This window comes from Rhincodon typus, chromosome 6 (assembly GCF_021869965.1).
Source record: "Rhincodon typus isolate 14 chromosome 6, sRhiTyp1.1, whole genome shotgun sequence".
NCBI classification, from domain to species: Eukaryota; Metazoa; Chordata; class Chondrichthyes; order Orectolobiformes; family Rhincodontidae; genus Rhincodon; species Rhincodon typus.
The window spans coordinates 4,386,295-4,401,253 of record NC_063337.1 but is presented as its reverse complement, the minus strand read 5'-3'; the positions used below and the strand labels follow the sequence as shown (position 1 = coordinate 4,401,253).

The 14,959-nt window shown below is 43.3% G+C and overlaps 1 pseudogene; it reads left to right on the top strand.

The window, feature by feature from the left end:
* Positions 1-13,270, top strand: part of LOC125483298 — a 44,994-nt pseudogene extending 31,724 nt beyond the window's left edge.
* Positions 13,271-14,959: the final 1,689 nt, after the last annotated feature.

Below are 14,959 nucleotides of genomic sequence, written 5' to 3'. Positions count from 1 at the left end.
GGCGATGGCCTGGTGGTATTATCACTGGACTGTTAATCCAGAGACCCGGGTAATGTTCTGGGGACCCAGTTTCGGATCGCACCCTGATCATTTTCACAAAAATCCATCTCGTTCACTAATGTCCTTTAGGGAAGGAAACTGCCATCCTTACCCGGTCTGGCCTACATGTGACTCCAGACCCACAGCAATGTGTTTGACTCTCACTTGCCCTCTGGGCAATTAGGGATGGGCAATAAATAGTCTGGTCAGGGACAACCTCCTGAATGAATTAAAAAAAACAACTCAAGTGCTGCAAAGTGGGATTAGGTTGGGCATCTCATTATTTTGGCCAGCATAGAAATGATGGTAAGAGTGGCCACTTTCCACAGCACAGAGTTACTTGAACAATGGCTTTGTTTTTATCTTTATTCATTTGTGGGATGTGGGTGACAATGGCTGGCTAGTATTTCTTGCCTATGCCTAGATGCCCTTAAGAAGTGGGGGTGAGCTGCCTTCTTCAACGGCTGCAGTCCACCTGCTGTGGATTGACCCATAATGCCCTTAGGGAGGGAATGCCAGCGTTTTGACCTAGCAAGTGAAAGAACAGCAATATATTTCGACTTCAGGATGGCGAATGGCTTGGAGGGAAACTTGAAGGTGGTGGTGTTCCCATATGTCTGCTGCCCTTGACCTTCTAAATGGAAGCGGTGATGGGTTTGGAAGGTGCTGTCTGAGGATCTTTGGTGAATTTCTGCATCTTGTAGATAAATACACTCTGCTGCTACTGAGTGTCACTGGTGGAGGGAATGGATGTTTGTGGATGTAACGCCAATCAAGCAGCCTGCTTTGTCCTGGATAGTGTCAAAGCTTCTTGAGTGCTGTTGGGGCTGCACACATCCAGGCAAATGGGGAGTATTCCATCACACTCCTGACTTGTGCCTTGTAGATGGTGGGACAGGCTTTGAGGAGTCAGGAGGTGAGTTACTCGCTGCAGTATTCCCAGCTTCTGACCCGCTCTTGTAGCCAGTGTTTATGTGGTGAGTCCAATTGAGTTTCTGGTCAATGATAACCCCTAGGATGTTGATAGTGAGGGATTCAGTGATGGTAACACTATTGAATGTCAAGGGGTAGTAGCTAGATTGTCTCTTATTGGTGATAGTCATAGCCTGGTATAAATGTCACTTGCCACTTGTCAGCCCAAGGCTGGATATTGGCTGGATATTGACCAGATCTTGTTGCAGTTGAAAACAGACTGCTTCAGTATCTGAGGAGTCACAAATGGTGCTGAACCTTATGTAGTCATTGACAAACGTCCCCACTTCTGACCTTATGATGGAGGGATTGTCATTGATGAAGCAGCCAAAGATGGTTGGGATGAGGACACTATCCCGAGGAACTCCTGCAGAGATGTCCTGGAGCAGAAATGATTGGCCTCCAACAACCACGACCATCTTCCTATGTGTCAGGTATGACTCCAACCATGGGAGAGTTTACCACCTGATACCCACTGATTCCAGTTCTGCTAGGACTCCTTGATGCCACACTCGGTCGAATGCAACCTTGATGTCAAGGGCTGTCACTCTCACCTCACTCCTGGAATTCGGCTCTTTTGTCCATGTTTAAATCAAGGCTGTAAAGACGTCAGGAGCTGAGTGGGCCGGGCGGAACACAAACTGAGCGTCACTGAGCAGGTTATTGCTGAGCAGGTGCTGCTTGATAGCACTATCGATGACACCAGCACTTTACTGATGAGGCAATAATTGACCAGGTTGGATTTGTCCTGCTTTTTTGTGTACAGGAAATCCTTGGGCAATTTACCATATTGTTGGGTAGATATCAGTGTTGTAACTGTACTGGAACAGCTTGGCTAGGGGAGCAGCAAGTTCTGGAGAACAAGTCTTCAGTCCAATTGCCGGAATGTTGTCAGGGCTTGTAGCCTTTGCAGTACCCAGTGTCTACGAGTGGTTCCTGATATCACGTGGAATGAATCAAATTGGCTGAATACTGGCATCTGAAATGCTGGGGACCACTGGAGGAGGCTGAGATGGATAATCCACTTCGCACTTCTGGCTGAAGTTTTCTGCAAATGCTTCAGCCTTATCTTTTGCACTGATGTGCTGGGCTCTTCCATCATTGAGGATGGGGATAATTGTGGAGCCTCCTCCTCCAGTGAGCTGTTTAATTGTTCACCACCATTCACAACTAGATGTGGCAGGACTGCAGAGCTTAGATCTGATCCATTGGTTATGGGATCGCTTAGCTCTATTACTTGCTGCATTTGCTGTTTCATGGGCAAGTAGACCTGTTTGGTGGCTTCACCAGGATGACACCTCATCTTCAGGTATGCCCTCCTGCACTCTCCATTGAGCCAGGGTTGATCCTGGCTTGATAGTAATGGTTAAGTGAGGGATATGCCAGGCCATGAGGTTACACATTGTGCTGGAGTACAATTCTGATGTTGATGGCCCACAGTGCCTCGTGGATGTCCAGTCTCGAGTTGCTGTGCAAAATCTGTCCCATTTAGCACGGTGATAGAGCCACACAACATGATGGAAGTTGTTCTCAATGTGAAGGTGGGGATTCATCTCCACAAGGACTGTGCGATGATCACTCTTACCGATACTGTCATGGACAGATGCAACTGCAGCTGGCAGATTAGTAAGGATGAGGTTAAGTATATTTTTCCCCTCTTGTTGGTTCCCTCACCACCTGCCGCAGGCCTAGTCTAGCAGCTATGTCCTTTAGGATCTGACCAGCTCAATCTGTAGTACTGCTGCTGAGGACGTTGAAATCCCTGACCTAGAATACAAAAGTCTGTGCTGGGGCTCTTGGTCCAAACAAGCCTCTTCTTCAAATCTCCCTCATCAGCATATCTTTCCATCCCTTCCTCCCTCATGATTATCCAGCTTCCCCCTTACATGTTCAATAGTATAAGTCTGAAACACAGAGGTGGAAATCCACATTCTCCTCACTCCCTAAGTAAAGGTGTTTCGCATGAATTTCCCATTGGATTTATTAGTGACCTGCTTACAGTTAAGATCTCCAGATCACCTGCAACCACAAGTGGAAGTGTCTCTGTATCAAATCTATCCAGCGTCCTAGAAAGATTATACCTGCTCGAGTTTATTTAAGAGCGTAAGACATTGGCGTAGAAACAGGCAACTCAGCCAATTGAGTCCGCTCCAGCATTCATTGAGGTTATGGCTGATTCCCCTTATTAATTACTTTTACTTGCTCATGTCAGGAACGTAACTGTAATGTCATAATAGATCTGGAAAAGCTGGGGGGTGAGTCACCTTCAGAACTACTGCAGTCCAAAGTGCCATTAGGGAGGGAGTCCCAGCGTTTTGAGTCAGTGGCACTGAAGGAACAATGTTATATTTCCAAGTGAGGGTTGTGACTGGCTTAGTCCTTTTAAGATGTATTCCCTCATGGGATGTAGGGACCACTGACATGGCGCTTTGAGCTGAGCAGTTAAATATTCAGAAGTTCAGATTTTGAGGACATGGGTTCAAATGACTTAGCTGAAAATGTAGATGGATGGGTTATTAAGTTTGCAGATGATACAAAGATAGTGTAGAAGGATGTCAAAGGTTACAGCAGGATACACATCAGTTGCAGATATGGGCGGAGAAATGGCAGATGGAGTTTAATCCGGGTAAGTGTGAGGTGCTGCACTTTGGGAGATTAAATGTTAAGGAAAAGTATACAGTTAATGGCAGGACTCTGAACATCATTGATGTACAGAAGGATCTGGGGTTCAAGCCCATAGCTCCTGAAAGTAGTCACACGAGGGTGATAAAGAAGGCGTATGGTATGCTTGCTTTTACCAGTTGGGGAATTGAGTATAAGAGTCACAATGTCATGTTGCAGCTTTCTGAGACTTTGGTTAGGCCACATTTAGAGTATTGTGGTCAATTCTGGTTGCCACATTACAGAAAGGACGTGGAGGCTTTGGAGAGGGTGCAGAAGAGGTTTACCAGGATGCAGCCTGAATTAGAGGGCATGAACTATAAGGATAAGCCAGAAAAACTCGGGTTGTTTTCTTTTAAGCTACGCAGGCTGAGGGTAGACTTGATAGAAGTCTATAAAGTTATGAGATGCATACATAGGGTTGACATCAGAATCTTGCCCCCCCCACACCAGAGTTGAAATATCTAATACTAGGGAGCACCTTCTTCACCATCCTGTCTACCTATGACTCCACTTCTATCCTTGATACATAAGTAAAATTTGAGGCGAAATTTCTATAAAGCCTACAATTCTAATGACAAAAACAAAACAAAAAAAAAAAAATCGCTTGGAAAAAGTCTGCAGGTCAGGCAGCATCCCTGGAATGAGAATCAAAAACAAAGTTGCTGGAAAAGCTCAGCAGGTCTGGCAGCATCTGTGAAGGAGAAAACAGAGTTAACGTTTCGGGTCCGGTGACCCTTCCTCAGAACTGATAGTGGCTGAGAAAACGTCAGTTTATATGCAGAAAATAGGGAGGTGGGTGGGGTAGGGAGTAAACGATAAGATAGAGCCCAAAGAGAGAGAAAGAATGGAATGAGAGTTAATGTTTCAGGTCAATGTCTTTCATCACTTATCTGACACCATTGTATATTAAAAGAAAATAACCTTTCATTTTAAAAGTATTTTCACCAGCTACAGGAGGAATAAACACCCATACAGAAAAACAACTCAACTTGGTTTCCATTTTGAAACAAATTTTTACAACAAGTAAGGATAGCTCTTGGATGTCCAATTTACAATGATGTTTATGTGTTAGAGGGAAAGATATGATGGATAGCAAAACATTAAATAAAAAGAATAGTTGCAGAGGAAAAAAAAAAGATTCAGCCAAAGGCGCATGATGCTTAAATGATTAACAATCTGGCCTAATTCTGTTGTGTAAGAGATCATAAAACATTTTAAATTGACAGAAAACAGTAAAATCGGCACTATGTTTGTTTCAAAAGCTTCCTTTACAAAAAAAAAATGCCTTCAGCTATTTAATCAATTGTGGCAAGGTTTCTTAAGATAGCAAGATGAATTTAACCCTTTGAGCTTTGTTGCAAGGGCAGTAGGTTAACTCAGTAGGTTAGCTCAGTTGGCTGGAAGGCTGGTTTGTGATAGTGTGATGCCAACAGTGTGGGTTCAATTCTCACACCAGCTGAGGTTACCAATGAAGGACTCTCTTTCTCAACCTCTTCCCCGCACCTGAGGCATTGTAACCCTTCGGTTAAACCACCACCGGTTGTCTCTCTTTCTCTGGTCGGATTACTGAAGCTTTACCACTTTTTGTTACTGATTTTATTTAAATGGTTTCAGGAAATAAACTGATATCTCTTCAAAATAAACTTATGCACGCTTACTTGAAAAAAAAAGAACAATTCACACCCAGAAGCCAGACGTCTAACTACATTCTCCAGGAACTTTTAATGTGTTCAAGTATATCTTTGAAAATACAATGAACTGGTCAGTGGTCAGATTGGTCTGTATGGGGTCTAAATCGTGCTGGTGTATTTGCTTGCAATACAAAATTTTGACTCAGACCTTCCTGAGTGAGAACATTGATAAAAGACCTGACTAGATGGAGTAAATGCAGTAAGGATGTCCCCGATCACAGGTGAGTCCAAACCACACGCTACAGTCTAAGGATATGGGGTAGGCCATTTAGGACTGAGTTGAGGCAAAATGTCTTCAGAGAGTGAGTTTGTGGAATTCTCTACCATAGAAAGTAGTTGAGGCCAAAACACAGAATGTTTGATAGTTCTGGGGGTAAAGGGTATGGGGTGGGGTGGAAGCAGAAATAGGGAGCTGGATAATAAACAATTAACATAATCGGAGCACTCAACTGACCAAATGGCCTATTGCTGTTCCTTTTTATTAAAACATTTCTGTAAGATTTTTAATTAGTTTTCCCCTAAGGAATTACATCTTCTGGCAAATTTTAGATCTTAAGGGAAGATAATTTGACTTGGACTTCCTGATTCTGTGTACCATCCATCTCAAATGTGGGTAAGGGCAGTGCGATAATAAACTAATGGCAGTGGATCACTCTCCTCAAATCACTGTTAGGAACACAAACTTTACCACCTGCTTCCTCAGTGTCCCAAGAACTCATCTCAAGTACCCAGGAGACATGACTGTTGGCACAATTCCCTCCATCAACAGGTTTCAAAGAAGTGTCACCGAACACAAAGTGTTAAATCTGTTTCTCTCTCTCTATAGATGCTCCCAGATCCAGCACTTCCTGCATTTGGAACTTCGTACAAAATGTGTCACTGACATTACCCACTCTGAGTGGTTGTACTCTCTGCCATCAGACCCTAAGCCTTCCTGCTTTAAGGAGCTCCTTGAAATTACTCTCATTTGATCACAACTTAATGTCTGGTTTGGCCTGGGCCAACTTTAGATTCCTGTAAACCATCTTGGAAAGGTTCATGTTAAAGAATGGAGTAACTTCAAGATGTTGCTGTTTTCTTGCCTAAACTCCCATCACATTCCAACCTGAAAGACACTGCATTTTATGTTCAAGGATTAATTGATTTCCCGGAATCACAACTTCCCTTGTCACAAATCAATTTCATCATTTGCTCACAAGACATAGGGCATCGCTGACAAGGCCAACCTTTATTGCTTATTCTTAATCATCTTTGGAAAAGTAGGGGTGAGCCACCTTCTTCAATACAATCAAATTGTCTGCTCAGCCATTTCTGAGGGCAGCGAGTCTGGAGCTACGTGTAAACTCTATCAGTTAAGGACAATGGATGACCTTCCTATAGGGTAGGTAAAGTCACACAGTCCCAGAAGATCATAGGGCAACTCTTGCATTAGAGTGATGCCTGGTGGTAGTTTAATCTGAGGACACCAACCTCAGGCAAGGGTAGAGGATAGGAGGGTGGGCCTTTGACTGGTGCAGGAATCAAACTCATGCTGTTAGCATCACTTTGCATCGCAAACTAACTGACCAGCTGACTGAGCTAACTCATCGTCTCACCCTATGGGTGAAGTGATCCAAAAGTTGTTTTTTTTTTTAAATAGCGCCAATCCAGCAGTTGCATACTCACCATGACTAATCATTCTTTATTTCAGATTTTATTTAATTAATTGAGTTTCCCCAGCTGCCCTAGTGGGGTTTGAACTACTATCTTGAACGCATTAGGACACATTTCTGGATCAATAACCTAAGCACTGTACCCTGTAATTGCTTGAAAGAGTTTGTAAATAATATAGGGAATTGAAAGGGAGAAAAGAAAGACTGGTACAGTACATATTGGGCCATGCAGTACTGTGGCAATTAACTTTAACAGAGAGGTTAGGCAAAGAGCAAGGAACTTTAGTAGGAAAATGAATGGACTGATTTTCTTTGGAACTCATCCACTAGCTCTACAATAACTACAATGGGTGTTTGCATTTGCAACAGCTCACTTAATTGTCCATACCAGCATTGAATAGCAAGCTCTTGGTCGAGAGGGAGCAACTCTAGAGCAGGAGGTAGCCATTCAGCCCTTCACACTATCACTGCCATTCTAGATCATGGCTGATCATCTTCCTCAACACCATTTTCCCACTCCATCCCCATATCCCTTGAAGTCATTAGGAACTGGACATCCATCTGCCTTGGACATAGTGAATGAGCTTCCACAGACCTCCGAGGTCATACAGTCATACAGCATGGAAATAGACCCTGCGGTCCAACTAATCCATGCCAATCAGATTTCTCAAACTAACTGGTTCCATTTGCCTGCATTTGGTCCATATTCCTCCAAAGCTTTCCTATTCATGTGCCTGTCCATGTGTCTTTTAAATGTAACTGTACCTGCATCTACCACTTCATTCCACATACGAACCACCCTGTGTGAAAAAGATGCCCCTCGGATCCCTTTTAAATCTTTCTCCTCTCACCTTAAAATTATGCCCTCTAGTTCTGAACTCCCCTATGCAAGGGGGGGAAAAAAAAAAAAACTTTTGCTGCTCATCTTATCTATGTCCCTTGTGATTTTTATAAACTGCTTTAAGGTCACCCCTCAACCTTCTCCAATAGAAAATAGTCCCAGCCTAAATAACCTCTCCTTGTAACTCAAATCCTCCAGTCCTCATAACATCCTTGTAAATTGTTTGTGCCCTCTCCAACCTAATAATATCCATTCTATAGCAGATAATCAGAACTGTACACAGTACTCCAGAAGCAGCCTCACTAACACCCTGTACCCTCACTAACACCCTATTTAAAAACCGAAAGAACCGCGGATGCTGTAAATCAGGAACAAAAACAAAGTTACTGGAAAAACTCAGCAGGTGAGCTTTTCCAGCAACTTTGTTTTTGGTCCTTTTCTATGTTTTATCACCAAGGCACCACACTTCATGCTACTGATTCAAAACTAACCGTACCAGTTGGTCTACCTACATCTGCAGAATTTCTGAGGGATACTGTTCAGCTTTTATTGAGAACTCCGTTGCACTGTGAATGTACCTGAACCACAAGGACTGCAGCTGTTCAAGGTAATAGCTCACCTCTATCGTCGCAAAGGCAATTGGGGATAAGCAAGAAATGCTGGCTCAGCAATGCCCATGTCCCCCAAATGAAGCCAGGATACTGTAATTTGTTGGTAGCTAGCAAACTTCTATCTGTTGCCCGATGGTGGGGAAGACCCCTGGAGGCAGCAGGCACAGGTCATTGTCCTATCTGTCCTTGTTAGCAGATTTGGGAAAGCAGTTTTCAAATTTTACTACAGTGCCAGCTCAAATGATCAGCAACTCTTTTCTGCCATTGTCCAAAAATCAAACACCTTGATAGTCATAGGAAACTAAAACTTCAGTACTGAGCCTTTTATAGGCAGATGGCACATGGGCCTTTGAAAGATGTAAGCATCAAATAAAAAAAAACTCAACTGAATATATAGAAACTTGTTCTCAAAGATAGTTATCAGCAAGGAATTTGCCACAAACAGTTCTGTGCATTTCAACACTTGTCAACTGCAGTAACATTTGCTGTTGAAATGTTACTTTGCACATGGAAGTCTCAGTGGCAGCAAAAAGACTAGGATAAAATGAACTAAAGATGTTGGTTGAAACAATCAAAAACTGCTGGATTAACTCAGCAGGTCTGGCAGCATCTGTGGTGAGAGACAGAGTTAACGTTTCAATTCCAGTGACCCATCTTCAGAACTGATAGTAGCTGGGAAAAGATCATATTTATATGTCCTTGTATGAGCTCAGTAGCAGCATGAAATCCTCATCCCCAACACTCACCAGCGTTTCCTAGCAACTATCAGTTCTGTAGAAAGGTCATTGGACTTCAAATATATTAACTGTGCTTTCCACATATGCTGCCAGATCTGCTGACTTTCTCCAACAATTTCCGTTTGTTAAAAAAAAAATCAAGTTTTTTTTGCTGTAAGAGCACTTAAGCTGTAACAAAGCACCTTCCTTAATAAAATCATACCTGCAGGCAGCCTCCAGACTATATCCTTCTTTCCCACCGCAATGTAGAAATATTAACGACAGCATCTAACACAATAGGACAGGGTTCTCTTGTTAGTTTCCTCATCAGATGACACTGCATTTTTTACTCATTTGAAGCTCTGAATTGATAAACATCTCATTTCTTAATTGCACAGGACGAGGAGCTGCTTGCTTCAACCCAATATATACGTCCATGTAGGAACTCAGTAACAGTGACAGGTAGCAATGAAAATTGTCCAAGTTGCTGGTTTTGCCAAAATTGATGCACCTTAATGAAACAGTCCCAAGCCTGATCTTGACACTCTTGGGCAATACCTTCTCTCTGCACTGGGGGTATAGTGGTTATATCATGGACTAATAATCCAGAAACCAGGCACATGTACTCTGAGATCATGGGTTCAAATCCCACCACAGCAGATAGGATTTGAATTCAAGAAGAAAAATACTGGAAAATAAAGTTGGCCTAATGACAATCACATAACCACTGAGAACTGTTTAAAAAAAAAAACCCATCTGGTTCACTAATGCCCTTTAGGGAAAGAGATCTGTTGTCCTTACCAGGGCTCAAATGCCGTGACTCTAGGCCCACAACAATGCAGTTGTCTCTTAACTGCCCACAGAGCAACTAGGGATGGGCAAGAAATACCACGAACGAAGGAAGAAACTTTCCATGCTGTCTTGTCTGGGAGGACAATGAATGGACTGGCCCTACAGGACAAAGCAAAGACAGCAAAATGCTTAGTGGCACCTTTAAAGGCAAAGGTAAAATTGCAATAACCCTACCTGATCATAGGACTGGTCTCCCATTAGAGGGAGATGATTGGTGGTGGTTGAACCCGACAGTCACCATACCTCAGGCAAGGAGAGAGGTTGAGGAGAGCCCTTCATGGTAACCTCAGCCCAAGGAGGAATTGAACAATCAACTGTTGGTATCATTCCACTTCACAAACCAGCCATCCAGTTAACAGAATTGCACAGAGACACCTTTATAGACAATAAAAGCAAACCTGCTCCTCAACGAAGTAGCATTCTATCAATGTGACTGGTATTGGATTCCAAAATACAATGGATTATACAGTCCAAAAAAAAAACTCTGCAGCATTTACGTTGGAGTCAGTTCTACACACATTTCCTTCTACCATTTCCAACACCAATGATGTGACACTCTGCCATTTCAATCACTCCACACTTTCCCAACTTTCATTTTTAACTAATTCTTTGATGGGATATGGGTGTCACCAGCAAGGCCATCATTTTGGTGCCCATCACTAATTGCCCTCAAACTGATTGATTCTATGAAACAGCTCAGAGACCGATAGAAAATAGACCATTCGGTCCTTTGGGCCTGCTCCACCATTCAACATGGCTGATCATCCAAGTCAGTCCTCTGTTCCTTCTTTCTTCCTGTACCCTTTGAGCCCTTTAGTCCTAGGAACTTCATCCAACTCCTTCTTAAAAACAATCAATGATTTAGCTTCAATTGCTTTCTGAAGCAGAGAATGCCACAGGCTCACCATTCTCCGGTGAAAACATTTTTCACTTCAGCCCTAAGTGGCCTACCACATATCCTTAGATTGTGGCCCCTGGTTCTGGGCTGCCCGGTCATCAGAAACATCCATCCTTTTCCCTGTCAGAATTTTATAGGTTTCACAGAGATCTATCCCCATTTTTCTAAACTCCAGTGAAAATAATCTTAAACAGTTCAGTGTCTCATCATACATCAGTCCTGCCATTTCAGCAATCAGTCTGGAACACTTTTGCTGCATAGTTAGAACATCCTTCCTGATAAGACAACCAAAAATACACACAAGAAAGACATTACTGCTCCTGTACTCAAATCTTCTTGCTATGAAGGCCAACAGGCCATTTACCTTCTTCACCATCTGCTGCACCTGTTATGCTTACTTTCAGTGACTGGTATACAAGCACATCTAGGCCTCAGTGCACCTTTCCCCAATCTATCACCATTCAGATAACATCTGCCTTTCTGTTTTTGCTACGAAAGTGAATAACCTCACATTTATTCACATTATACTGCATCTGCCATGCATTTTCCTATTTAACATGTCCAAATCACACTGAAGCATTTCTGCATCCTCCTCACAGCTCACCCTCCCACCCAGATTTGTGTTGCCTGCAAAATTGGGAATTATTACACTTAGTTCCCTCATGTATATTGTGAATAGCTGGGGTCAAATCATCCACTAGTTACTGCCAGCCATTCAGAAAAAGACCTGCTCATTAGAGTCAGAGTCAGATGGCGTAGAAACAGGCCCTTCGATCCACCACGTCTATGCTGACCAGCAAACACCAATCTTATTTACTTGAACTTGGTCCATCAGCCTGCAATGCCCTGGCATAATAAGTGTTTGTTCAGATATCACTTAAATGTTGCGAGGGTACTTGCCTCCACCCTCTCAGGCATCACATTCCATATATCTACCACACTCTGGATAGAAAGATTTTTCCTCAGATCCTCTTTAAATCACTTACTAGCCTTAAGCATATGCCCTCTGGTCTTAGACAATGACTGCCATGGGAAAAAGATTCTCATAATCCATATTGTCTGTGCTTCTCATAACTTTGTATATCTCAATCAGATTCCCCCTCTTAGCAGGCTCCGCACCAGGGAACACAAACCCAGCCTATCCAGTCTCTCCTCACAATTGAGACTTTTCATCCCAGGCAACATCCCGGTGAATTTTCTCTGCACCCTCTCCAGTGCAATCATGTCCTCCCAGTAGTATGGTGACCAGAAATGCGCACAGTATTTTTATCACTGGCCTAACCAATGTCGTAAGAAGACTTCCCTGCTCCTATATCCTATGCCCCGGCTAATGAAGGCAAGCATCCTATCTGCCTTCTTCACCAACCTGTCTACCTGCCCTGACACCTTCAGGGATCTATGGACTTGGTTCCTCAGTATTTTCTAGGGACCCGTCATTCATTGCGTAAAACATCACCTGAGAACATCACTATTCCTACTGTATCCTGTCAACCAACCAGTTCTCCACGCATATCAGTACACTTCCTCCAATCCGATGATCTTTTTTTGTAAAAATCTGCAGGGACGCTCTCTGATCTTTTTATTTCAGAGAGCAGTTCAGAGTTACATTGCTGTGGGACTGGAGTCACACATTGGCTAGACCAGGTGAGGACAGCCAATTTCCCTTCTTAAAGAACATCAGTGAACCAGATGGGTTTTTATGACAATTGATATTTATTTCAGGATCACTGTTTCAGATCCACAATTTGTAACTGAAATAAATTCCACCAGATGCCCTGGTGGGATTTGAATCCATGTCCTCAGAGTATCAGCCTGGGCTATGGACTACCAGTGACATTACCACTATCACTATCTCCACTATTCAATGAGGCCAAGGCTGATCCTTTAAGCCCTAAGTCCACTTTCTTACATTTTCCCTCCATCAATCCTCTTACTGATTAAAAATCTGGCCATCTCAGCCTTGAATTCACCTAATGACCCAGCCTCTGCACCCTCTGTAGTGTAAAAATCCACACATTCAACAAATGATTACTACCTTCAGTAAAAGAAGGAGCAAGAGGGAGACAGAGACAAAGCAAGAAGGGGAAGAGAGAGAAATCAAGGGAGGAAGAAAGCAAGAGGGTATTGCTTGTTTTGTGATAGTGAAGTAATGCTCAAAGTTTGCTATAGGACTCTTGTGATTGCAAATCACACAGAGCAACCCCCTCAAATGATGAGACGACTTACCAGCAAGGGGCGGCAGTACTGATGTGTAAACGAAGTGAAACAGAAAAACTAAAGCTGCGCACCGATACAAAGAGCAAACACATTCAGATGGCACTTCTTGCATTGTAAACAGGCTATTCCACAACAGTACCTGTATGTTACGGAGGGGAAAACGGGTAAGAGAACACAAATTTCTTGTGACATTTAACTCACCAGACCTGCAACCATCTGCACAGTACACAGTGGTACAGCTCCAGACATAACTGGAGGTCTCTGATGGACAAATCTACAATTGCACTGCACTGTGATTTGAGACCATGTGGACTAAATACAGCACGTTAATTCGCACAGTCCCAGTGTCGATATACTATTGACTGTGACAACTGAGGAGCAGTGTTTTATTTTGGAATTTTGAAATTGTTGATAGGCAAATAGGAAAGTCAACAGAAGCAGTCTTGTTAAAATGATTCCAGTTTAATACTACCACCAGTTGTGGAAGTGCATTTCAGCTATGAATAGCTAGTTTGATATCTAAAATGGGGTTGAGAAAGGTTAAATTTGGGAATTAAACCCTTTTTTGGGAAAGTAACGATATTCAGGGGAGAAGGGCATATATGAATCACCCATTTCAAGAACTCAGTGGAAATTGGCTTCCTTCTGCATTGTGACAGTTCTTAGACTGTTGTGTAAATAGTTTAGCGACCACCTTGGAAAAGGAGCAGAACGTGCAGAAGAATATCACTATCATCACAGTGAATGTCCATACAAACTGTCTCTCCCTACAAATTAACCACCAGATCAAGGGGAGTAACTGTCCCTTATAACATTTTCTTCATCTCCCTAAGCTGCTGACTCCTGCTTGGGTATAAATCCTGCGAGTGCCTTCTGTTGCAGAGGCAAAGATTCCTCAAGCAGGTGCTCTACTCCCCAGCTTTGAAACGGCAGACAAGCCCCAGGTGGACAGAGGAAGCACTTCAGTGATACCCTAAGGCCTCACTGGCAAAGTGTGGCATTCCCACAGACACCTGGGAATCACCAGCCCAAGACCATTCAAAGTGGAGTGGTGCATCCAGGAAGGCGCGGAGCACCTCAAGACTTGTCATTGGGAAAAGGCGGAAGCGAGGTGAAAACAGGGAAAGGCGCATGCAGCCACACCACTGCCTCACCCACCCCTTGCCCAAACCACCTTTTGCCCCAAGTGTAACAGAGCCTTTGGTAGCTGCATCGGCCTGTACGGATACAGACTCACCCTTCAAGTGGCAGAGTCATCCTTGTTTGCGAGGGACCGCCAATAAATGAACAAATGACAGGCAAAGTGGTCAGTATTCATCCGAGGGCTCAGGACGGTCTTTCTGGTGTGAGGACTACCACAGCTGAGTATAAGTTCATGTTTTCCAGTGGGAAAACAAACACAGGAACTTTACATGGCTAAAGGATAGACAACCAGAAGGCTGGGTTTAAGATGACTGGCAAAACGATAGGAAGTGAAATGAGAATGATTTTCAAAGAACAAAGAACAAAGAAATGAGCGATCGAGGTGTTCAGGTCCATTGTACCCTGAAGGTGGCAACGCATGTGGATAGAGTGGTCAAGAAGGCATATGGCATGCTTTCATTCATTGGACGGGGTATTGAGTACAAGAGTTGGCAGGTCATTTACAGTTGTATAGGACTTTGGTTCGACCACATTTGGAATATTGCGTACAGTTCTGGTCGCCACATTACCAAAAGGATGTGGATGCTTTGGAGAGGGTGCAGAGGAGGTTCACGAGGATGTTGCCTGGAATGGAGGGCGCTAGCTATGAAGATAGGTTGAGTA